The sequence below is a fragment of the Equus quagga genome, chromosome 8 (assembly GCF_021613505.1).
Source record: "Equus quagga isolate Etosha38 chromosome 8, UCLA_HA_Equagga_1.0, whole genome shotgun sequence".
Classification (NCBI taxonomy): domain Eukaryota; kingdom Metazoa; phylum Chordata; class Mammalia; order Perissodactyla; family Equidae; genus Equus; species Equus quagga.
In genome coordinates this window covers 78577068-78587710 of record NC_060274.1, presented here as the reverse complement: position 1 = coordinate 78587710, position 10643 = coordinate 78577068, and positions in this window count along the sequence as shown.

Here is a 10643-nt window from a genome sequence, read left to right as displayed (position 1 = left end):
CTCAAAAGTGACTGCACTTAAAATCCACTAAGTTCTTTTCATAGGTGCACTTCAATGACATCTTTTCCTTCCGTCTGGTAAAAATTACAAATTAAAATCAACTCTCCAGGTCAGCATTTCTCAAAGTATAGTCGGAGGGTTATCTGCATCAAATCTACTAGAATGCTTGTTAAGTGTGCATATTCCTGGCCTACACAGCAGATAGGCAGACCCAGAACTGAGGGGTTTCCCAAGTGGCATGATTTTAGTGTGAAAACAAGGACAGTCCTGGGCAAATTGGGATGGTTGGTCACCTTAATGCCACAGTTACTAAATCCAAATCTTAAGGGTAGGACAGATATCTGCATTTTGGACAAGCACCTCAGGTGCTTCTTAGGCATACTAACATGATACTACTCGCATGATACATACATGATAATACTAACACGATACTCCAGGTATCCCTGGGCTTGATGGTCTGTGTGGACCTCATTTCTTCTGGGCTGCATGCTACCTCCATATTAGGAGTCATTCCCTGGCCAAGGTGGAGTGTCTCACTTGCTTATCATGGAACGTTGTGGAAATCCTAGCAATCTCTCCTGCTGCTGACAAGGAGATCTTGTGCATAAAAAGTGAATGATACTTCCTTTGCTCTCTTCCCTTGGTCCTTAGAACAAGATGCACCACCAATGCTTTTCATGGTAGTGTGGGCTAGCCAAGTGTAGTAGTAGACGCCTTTTTTCCCCCCGAGAATCACTGGCACACATCCAGTGTATCAGTCAGCTTGGGTTGCCATAAGAAAATATCATAGACTACGTGGTTTAAACAACAGAAACTTATTTTCTCACAGTTCTAGAGGTTGGCAAGTCCAACATCAAGGTGCCAGCTGATCCAGTTTCTTGTGAGAGCTCTCTTCCTGGCTTGTAGACAGCCACCTTCTCCCTGGGGGCTCACATGGCAGAGAGAGAGCGGAGAGAGATAGAGAAACAGAGAGAGAGGAGAGAGAGAGAAAGAGAGACAGAGAGAGAGATCTTCCTCTTATAATGTCATAGTCGTATTGGATTATGGCCCCACTCCTATGACTTCATTCAACCTTAATTACCTCCTAAAGACCTGATGGCCAGATACAGTCACATTGGGGGTCAGCACTTCAACATATGGATTTTGGAGGGGGGGCACAGTTCAGTCCATAGTATCCAACAAAAAAAATACCATTTTGCAGCTGCCCCACACGACGCTGCCATGATGAAAAAATATAAAGTGCTGGCTCGTTAATCCCCATGAGACATGCTAAACTTTTCCTCCTTTTTTAACAATCACATCTGTTGATCATTATCTGACATTCTGAATAATGTGCTTGTGCCAGATGTTCTAGTCATCAAGAAGAGGGAGAGGCACAAAGACAGAAAGGACTGGAGAGGAATTTTGCTCTTTACCAGAACCTAAAGCTAAAGTGAGGAAATTTAGGAAATTCAAACATTTTTAATGACTCTTTTACTCTTATTCAATATTGTACTGGGAGATCTAGCCACTGCAATAAGGCAAGAAAAGAAATAAAATGCTTATCGATTAGAAAGGAGGCAATAAAACCTTTTCTATTTGCAGGTGACATGATTATCCATTTAGAAAATCTCTGGGAATTTCCCCCAAAACTTCCAGGACCAGTAAGCAAGTTAAGCAAGGTCACAGGGTAAAAGAACAACAATCAAAAATCAATTGCATTTCTGGGGCTGGCCTGGTTCCATAGTGGTTAAGTTTGCACCCTCTGCTTCGGTGGCCTGGAGTTCACAGGTTTGGATCCTGGGTGTGGACCTAGCACCACTTGTCAAGCTACCCTGTGGCGGCATCCCACATAAAGTAGAGGAAGATTGGTAACAGATGTTAACTCAGGGCCAATCTTCCTCACCAAAAAAAAAAAATTGTATTTCTATATAGTAACAGTGAACATACAGAAGCTGAAATTGAAAACCGTTTACAATATCATTCTAAAAATACTATTTATAATTGCTTCAAAGAAAATAAATACTTCAGTATACACTTAAAAACATATACAGGATTGATATGCTGAAACTTACAAAATGCTGATGGAGGAAATCAAAGAAGACATAAATCAATGGGGATATATAACTTGATCGTTGACTGGAAGAATAAATACAATAAAGATATCAATTCTCCCCCAATTAATCTATAGGCTTAATGCATTTCCTATCAAAATTCTACCAAGGTTTTACATAAGATACAGGCAAGCTTATTCTTAAATTTATGTGGAAAGGCACACATGCTAGAGTAGCTACCACAATCTTGACAAAGATGAATACAGCGGGAGGAATCACTCTATCTGATAGTAAGGCCTTTACTATACAGCTACAGTAATGAAGATGGTGTGATATTGGTGGAGAGAGATCAGTGGAACAGAATAGAGAACCCAGAAGTACACCCACAAAAACATGCTCAACTGACTTTTGACAAAGGCACGAAAGGTGCTCAATGGAGGAGGGATAGCCTTTTCATCAAGCGGTGCTTAAGTATTGCATATATGGGGAAAAAATGAACCTTGACTTATATCTCACATTTTATACCAAGATGAACACAAAATGGATCACAGATTTAAATGTAAAATTATGAACCTTCCAGAAAAAAAGTGACAAACTGAATCTCATCAAAACTAAAGACATTCGGGCCAGCCCTGTGGCTGAGTGGTTAAGTTTGTGAGCTCCACTTTGGTGGCCTGGGGTTCATTGGTTCAGATCCTGGGCGTGGAGCTACGCAGCGCTCATCAAGCCATGCTGTGGTGGCATCCCACATAGAAGAACTAGAATGACCTACAACTAGGCTATACAACTACGTACTGGGGGTTTGGGGAGAAAAAAAGGAAAGAGGAAGATTGGCAACAGATGTTAGCTCAGGGCCAATCTTCTTCACCAAAACAAAACAAAACTAAATTAAACTAAAAACTTTTGTTCTGTGAAATCGCATGTGAAGAGGATGAAAAGACAAACTCAAGACTAGCAGGAAACATTTGCTAACCACATATCTGACAAAGAACTAGTATCTGGAACATAAAAATAATTCCAAAAACTCAACAGTAAAAAAAGAAACAATCCAATTAGAAAATGGGCAAAAGATACAAATAGACATTTTATCAAAGAGGGTATAAAGAAGACAAATAAGCACATGAAAAGATGTTCAACATCATTAGCCATCAGGGAAATGCAAATTAAAACCACACTGAGATAGCACTACACCTGTCAGAATGGTCAAAATGAAAAAATGCTGACAATACCAAATGTAGCAGAGGATGAATTTGGAGCAGGATATGGGATCCTGGAGAGGAGACTGGATCGCTCAGACACTGCTGGTGGGAATATGAAATAGTACAGCCCGTCTGGAAAAGTTTGGCAGTTTCATATGAAACTAAACGTGCAACTGCCATTCCACCCAGCAAGTGCACTCTTGGGCATTTATTCCAGAGAAATGAAAACTATATTCGTACAAATGTTCACAGCAGGGGCCGGCCCCGTGGCCGAGTGGTTAAGTTTGCGTGCTCTGCTTCGGCAGCCCAGGGTTTTGCCAGTTTGAATCCTGGGTGCGGACATGGCACCAGTCGACAGGCCACGCTGAGGCAGTGTCCCACATAGCACAACTAGAAGGACCCACAACTAAAAATACACAACTATGTACTGGGGGTCTTTGGGAAAAAAAGGAAAAATAAAATCTTAAAAAAAATATATATGCTTTGGGGGCCGGCTCCATGGCCGAGTGGTTAAGTTCACGCTCCGCTGTGGCGGCCCAGGGTTTGGATCCTGGGCGTGGACATGGCACCGCATGTCAGGCCATGTTGAGGCGGCATCCCACATCCCACAACTAGAAGAACCTGCAACTAGGATATACAGCTACGCACTGGGGGTGGTGGGGGGGGCGGTTTGGGAAATAAAGCAGAAAGAAAAAAAAAAAGAGATTGGCAACAGTTGTTAGCCCAGGTGCCAATCTTTAAAAAAAGAAAAAAAATATATATATATATGCTTTAAAAAAATGTTCACAGCAGCCTTATCTGTGATACCCACAAACTAGAATCAGCCCAGATGTCCTTCCACGGGTGAATGGTTCAAACCTGTGGTACATACATACCATGGACTGCTACTGAGCAATAAAAAGGAACAGACTATTTGATAGCTATAATTACTTGGATGAATCCCAGAGAACTATGCTGAGTTTAAAAAGACAATTCCAAAAGGTTACATACTGTTCTCCAAAAGGTATGTAACACTTTTGAAATTATAAAATTTTAGAAACAGAGAACAGATTAATGGTTACCGGGGATAAAGAAGGCGAGTGGATAGGTAGGAGGGAGGTGGGTGTCGTTATAAAAGGGCAACAGGAGGGATGCTTGTGATGTTAGAAATGGTCAGTATCTTGACTGCGGTGGTGCATGCACAAATCTACATGTGATAAAACTGTATAGAACTAAATACACACACGCACACATGCGCAAGTCAAACTGGGGAAATCTGAATTGGATTGGTGAACTGTATCAATGTCAGGGTGGTGGATGGGACAATGTACTACAGTTTCCCAAAATGTTACTGTTGCAGGAAACTGGGCAAAATGTACAGAGAATTTCTCTGTGTTATTTCTTACAACTTCATGTGAATCTACGATGATCTCAATAAATATTTCAAATAAAAATGACACAGAAGTGTGTTTCAACACTATTCCTGTCCACGGAAAGGACAAAAGAAGAAACAATCTACGTAAACATGGGTTATTTGCCACAGGACCACCTGCTATGTCATTTATTTGCAGCTTCAATGTCCGGGGGCAGTGTCCAAAGCTTAGAGATCTACAATGACTATCAAATGCCGGCTGGAATATGAAACAACAAGGCTGCACAACAGTTGTGTTGCTGGAGGGAATGGAGATCAAGATGCTAAAGCAGGAGCTGTTAGCACAAAAGTTTTTGCTCACCTCCAAGGTTTCAGTGAAAAGATTTCATGGGGATTAAAGACACTCAAACACTTTCAAGCAGTTGCTTTACTCAGAAGTTAATAAACTTTGGAAACTGCTGATGTTAGCGTGTGACTTTTGCCTAACGTCTTTCGATAGTTTAGTTTGCTTTTTTTTTTTTTTTTTAAAGGGAGGAGTATAAAGCAGAAGATAAATTTATGATGTCAAATAAAATGGTTTGCTTGCATTGGCCTTTCCTTCAACCTTGCGGCTGAATTCCGTTTTTGGTTGTAATGTAGACACTGCTTTACCTTCTCTGAGAATATGGTTTTGAGGCTGTGAGTATCACCCCAGGCACTAATCAGTCAATAGAACACGAGCTGTCTCTGAAAAAGTAGAAGTCCATTTATTATTAGTATTATTGTCTCGGTTTCTGTTTAATTGTTTTGCTTTTCTTTCTTCTTTGGGAAGCATGTTTCAAGTTTAAAGTATAATAGATTCTGTCTGGGCCATCCCACAGCCCAACTTTCCTAAGAAATTGCAAAAACTATGCCTCCTGACATAAGAAATCCTCTCAGCCTTTCCTGAGCCCTGTGGAGAACCGCAAGTTCTGGTACATAAAATGCTTGACAGTTTTAGAGTGTTTGGGAGGAAAGTTGAGAGGAAAGATGGAGTGGGAACCATTGTAGGAAATGGTTTTGTTTTCTTAAAAAACAAAAGAATCAAAATATAACATTTCAGCTTACTTGGTCAGCTTCTGATTGAAACAGTTCACCTCCTGTTTATAAGAGGAGTGTGGTAAGGCTGTGCCTGCAAAATGACATTCCCTAACAAGCCATATTTAACACACTTTCAGAGTAGATGACTTCTTGTCCATATTTCATATACAGGTATGATTTGCTTTGGAAATAATGGTCAGAAATGCCCAAGTCCCATTGTACTCCATTTCCTGAGCCCAACTTGGTTATCGGTTTCATTCCATAGTCTTAAGATTAGACCTTGAATTTTATGCTGTCAGAAATTTCCCGGTGCTGGGCTACAGTTAGCAAGGTCAGGAGCTCATGTGGACTCAAAAGCTAGAAAGGAATCCAGACATGATAACTAGGTCAGAGCGGAAAGCTGTTAAAGACATGGTGATCAGATTATCAGCCGAGAGTAACCACCTGGGACAAGTTAGCCACATTAAAGTCCAGACCACGGGTAGAGTCTGGAAAAGAGAGACAGAAGTGTGTGGCGGGGTCGGGGGTGGCCTCTTGAAAAGAATATGGGAACACCTGCCAAAAGTGGTCTATAAATGGGAAAATAATTACTTTCAGACACAAATGGTGAGAAGATATCAGAATCTTAGGCACAGTAAGTAAGTAGGGTGGGATGATAGTACATAAGGAACCTAGTTCTCATTTTTTTACAGTCTGAGTTTCTTCCTCCCCCACCAAGCTACCCGAATAAAGGCAAAGGTAAGAGTACAGCTTTGTAGTAGGACTTACCTGGGTTCTAGCTTGGCTCTGCTGGGTTGCCGTGAGCAAGTTTCCTAAATTCTCAAAGACTGAGTTTCCTTATCTGAAAAATGAGGGTGGTGTTATGTACGTCACACGTTTGTGGTGGTGACTGAGTGAAACAATGCCTAAACAGTTCCTGGAACATGGGTAGTATTCAATAAATGGAAGGATTATTACAATTAATACTACTTTACAAAGGTCCAGCACTGGAGGCTTCACAAAATACAATCACATCTGATACTACATGTTCATCTTTGTAGGGATACTGTTGAGTGGACTGGGCAGGTCTGCAGCATGCCCATTTTACAGATGAGAAAAAGGAAGCTCAACGATTAGTCCCAAGGTCACCCAGCCGGTGAACGGTTGACGGTGGATTATAACCATAGTGATTCTTCAAGCAAGGATTGGAATCAGCTGGATTGGTGATTAAAACTCAGACTGCTGGGCTCTACCCCCAGTTTCTAATTCAGTAGGTCTGGGGGGTGGGGCATGAATTTGAATTTCTTTACCAGAGCTCTTTACCAGATGCTGCTGGTCTTAAGACCCCACTTTGCAAAGGACTGAGCAATGGTTCTCAAACATACCTGCTCAGCAGACTCACCTGGAAGCTTAACGGAATCAACAACGCCATCACTGGCTCAATCGCAAATGTGATTCAGCCTTACCACTAGCATACAAATACTTGATTATTTCAAGCAAAAAAAGGATTAATCAGTTACAACTTTGGAAATTCCACGAAGTCTGGAAAGCTGTGTTTTTCCCCCCAAATATAGTATTAATACAAAATATTTGTAGAGCCACCTATTTAGAGAAGTTTTACATTTCTGATTCCAACTTTTCCATTTTATGACCCAAGATTTTCTATTATTGCTTGCCAAATCCTGAATCAAGGTTAGGAAATAATGGAGGTTTCTGACTATAGCTGAAACAGCAAAGTTTACTTAATATTGTAATAAATATCGATACTTTGAAATTCTTTTCTGAAATACTAGGTAATTGGTTATTTTAGCTTGACAAAATAGAAATTACAACACTGCTTTAAAAAATATTCTACATTTTTCTATCAAACTAATGAAATGTCTTTTGACTTTTTGTTAAGAAGTAGTTTAAAAGTTATTATTTATAGATACGTTATCCTGAACTCTATGTTGATATTTTATAGATTACTTTAAAAAAAATGCTACCTATGTAATTCATTATGAAAAAAACTTAGTTCTTTAAAAACTATGCACCACAGTACTTTTGTTGGTACCACTAATTAGAAGCGGCTTACTACCATTTCTTTTCATAATATATAAATTCTTAGAAAAGTAAGAGTTATTGAATAATCTGTTTTCATTTTCATCCATTTATTGTCAGTGCCTAGTTATAATCGTATTTTATGTTCACAGACTAAATTATTAACATATTTTGCAAAGATCTATGAAATATGGATTGTATTAATCATATCTGGAGTTTATATAGCGTCTCTAAGAAATCCTAAATGCTTTGAAAATATTGTTTCATTTATTTTCACAGCACTATTTTTGAGGAGCCGATGGGTTGCTGTCACAGTTGAAGGATTCAATGAAGGGAGGTTAACTCAGCACAGGGCTCTGGGCATAGCCACTGCTCACTGAGTTAGCTGCTATTCTTCATACCACTGTTACTATTAACGTTTTGGTAGGACCATGGGCACTACAGTCTCATTGTGATGTGTACTTGTCTGCCCCCAATATGTGAAGGCTTCGATTATTGCTTGTTCAGACCCTCTTCTCCAAAGCCATTCAAGTGGTTATCATCAGAATGTATTTAAATCGTGAGGTTGTGACAGCATTATCTTAGCAAGCCAAGTCAGGAAGATGGAATATCCAGTTGCAATTAAAGACAACTTTTCAGAAAGGCATCCAGTCACTGTTGATGATTTCGCTATAAGAGACTCAAGTCTAGATGTTTCATTCTGCGACAACTTGGAAATTTTATCTCTACGTGCCTCAAATTTAGGCATGTCTCCCCCTTCTAGGCTAGGTCTTATCTAATCACAAGGAGATGGAAGTTTCAAGATACCAAGAGAGAACCACCAGCGATGTTATCTTGTTTAGTAGTCATTTAATTTATTCATGATCAAATACAATGCTAAGCAGTATACACTTATTACCCAATTACTTCCAGCTCTCCACCAAACGTGGATTCTTGGCTGCATTGTCCAGAACACCAAACTGGCACAATTTTCTGTTAGACAGGGTGGACTGAGGAGCTTGCCCACAGCTAAGCTCTGTGGGGAGGGCAGAGCAACTGCTTCAGAGTACAGGAGAGATGTCTGGACTCCTTTCAGAGTGAAAATTGGGGGCCAGGGCTGACATCCAACCACAACTATTTCATGTCATTTAAAGCACGTGTTATGGCCTCTAATCACAAATCTCTTACCTTGTTGAAGGTACTATGGACTAAGTTTTTTATTCTCTCATAGAAACATTTAAAAAGTAAGCAAGCGTAAATTTCTAGACAGAGACTTCTGAAAGGAATTTTGCAAACATGATGCCTCCTTTTCCTCTATTGCAGTAAGTATACTATTGCTTCTGGGAAGGGACACTCGTGCTTGCAGTGCCATGCTGAAACCCAATGCTCCATGTTATTAATCCCATCAATAACCACCAGTAGGAAGTATTATCACAGGATGATGTTAAAATCCCCTGGTTCCATAGGATTTCCCTAAACAGAATAAAACCAAAATCTGACAATACCACACACCACACAGAATCAATTACTAAGTACCATTCGAGTGCATGGGCTTTGCCAGGCAAAGGAAGGAAGTTTCCAGGTTGCCATCTGAAGATTTAGGACTGCTTACAGCAAATTTCTAAAGCAGGACGACTCAGCAGCTTACAGGTTTCCAGGTAAGAACTAGGTTACTTCAAGTGCTTTGCAAAATCTGACCTACTTCAAATTTATACTGCCTTTTCCAAAAGGGATTTGATGCAACCTACAACGAAAGGAAATAAATGGAAATAAGATCACCGGCTCATGAGGAAGCAAGAAAAAAAGTTCTGATTGAATAAATTTCACTTTGAGTTTCCTGGCAGCCAAAGGGAAAAAGAATAATGGAGAGAATGTTGAATCTGGAGGCAGAAGGAATGGCTCTCAGTTAGGGAATCTGTCATTAACTGGCAAGGTGGCAGGGATCTTTCTCTCTTTTTTTTTTTTAAAGATTGACACGAGAGCTAACAGCTAACAACTGTTGCCAATCTTTTCTTTTTTTCTTTTTCTCCCCAAATCCCCCCAGGACATAGTTGTATATTTTAGTCGTGGGTACTTCTAGTTGTGGCATGTGAGACACCACCTCAGCATGGCCAGATGAGCAGCACCATGTCCATGCCCAGGATCAGAACCAGCGAAACATTGGGCCGCTGAAGTGGAGCATGCGAACTTAACCACTGGATCATGGAGCGGCCACAGGGATCTTTCTCTTAATGTATCTTCTTAGATTCTGTTTCCTTATTTTAAAAATGTGGATCATAAGAATCTGGAAGAATATTAGGAGGATTCAAGGAGACACCGTATGTGAAGGAAAACTCTATGGCATAATAAAAATGAAAGTGGCTATAATTGATAGCTTACATTATTCAATAAAAAGACAACAAAATCTTTTCTTAAATCAGTATTTTATTTGCCTTACCATCCCCATGGGCTGGAACACAGAGGGCACACAACATACATTTCCTAAACCAATGAAAGAAGGAAGGAAGACAGTTCCCAGATGTTATCTCCTCAAGCTTGAGTAAATGTTTGGCCAACTTCATTCATTCCTTCAACAAGGAAAAGATGAATGTCAGATCCTAAGCAGCCAAGAGCTGCAGAAGGTGTTCCACTATGAACTCATGACCACAGTGCTAATTACGCTTTCAGTACTGTCCAGCCAGCCTGCTATGATTTCAGGACAACTTCGTCTACCACAATCCACAATCTCCGCCCACTTAATTCTTCACTCTTCATCCCTGAACTCTTAAAAGTCTTCCCTGATCTGTGGCAAATTAAGTCCCCCTATTTTATACCACCAGAGTACCACTTACCTTTTACTTCCTGGCATCTATCATAGCTCCAAATTTACGCTTGTTTGCATCATGATTGATCTTACCACTATCAATTAATGGTGTTATTTAAATTCATTGTTAAATTATTAATCAAATTAATCGATAATTACATTATTATTACACTTATTTGCGTCATTATTACACTTATATC